This window comes from Capsella rubella, unplaced genomic scaffold (genome assembly GCF_000375325.1).
Source record: "Capsella rubella cultivar Monte Gargano unplaced genomic scaffold, Caprub1_0 scaffold_5, whole genome shotgun sequence".
Classification (NCBI taxonomy): domain Eukaryota; kingdom Viridiplantae; phylum Streptophyta; class Magnoliopsida; order Brassicales; family Brassicaceae; genus Capsella; species Capsella rubella.
In genome coordinates, this window is record NW_006238919.1 from 11,699,186 (window position 1) to 11,699,845 (window position 660).

The following is a 660-nucleotide window of genomic DNA, read 5'->3' on the forward strand; positions in this document are numbered from 1 at the left end:
GGTTACAAGCACTGGTGGCGAGTATGAGATTGTTGAGTTTGGGATTGGATATTCTGTTGTTTTGAGTTCTCGTACTTGTGCATGTAGGAAGTGGGATTTGACTGGTATTCCATGTCGTCATGCTGTATGTGCAATTAGAGAAATGAATTTGGAGGTGGAAGACTACATCTCAGACTATTACTTGACTGAGAAATGGCAAGGAACCTATAGGCGAGGTCTAAGGCCTGTGAATGGAGCAAAATTCTGGAAAGATTCAGGCAGACCACGAATAGCTGCACCACCTTACAAACGTCCTGCAGGGAGACCTAAGGGTAAAAAAAGGATCAAAGGTCTTAATGAATCACCACGCAAGAAGAAATCTGACAAGAAAGTTGATCGGAAAGGACGAGTGGTGCACTGTGGTCTTTGTGGTGAATCAGGTCATAACTCAAGGCGATGTCCTCATGAAGTATGTGTCTATCTTTTAGTCTTTATTATTGGTTATCTTTTATACAGTTGATGTCTCATTTTTTTTTTTGGATAGTCTACTGAGAACAGGGCAAAGAGAAGAAGACTAAATAATGCACCTCAACTGGAAGCTCAAGATCAAGCTGAAATGGAAGCAGCATTTGCAGCAATGGAAGCACCTGAAGAAGTAATGGAAGCACCTGAAGCAGCAAT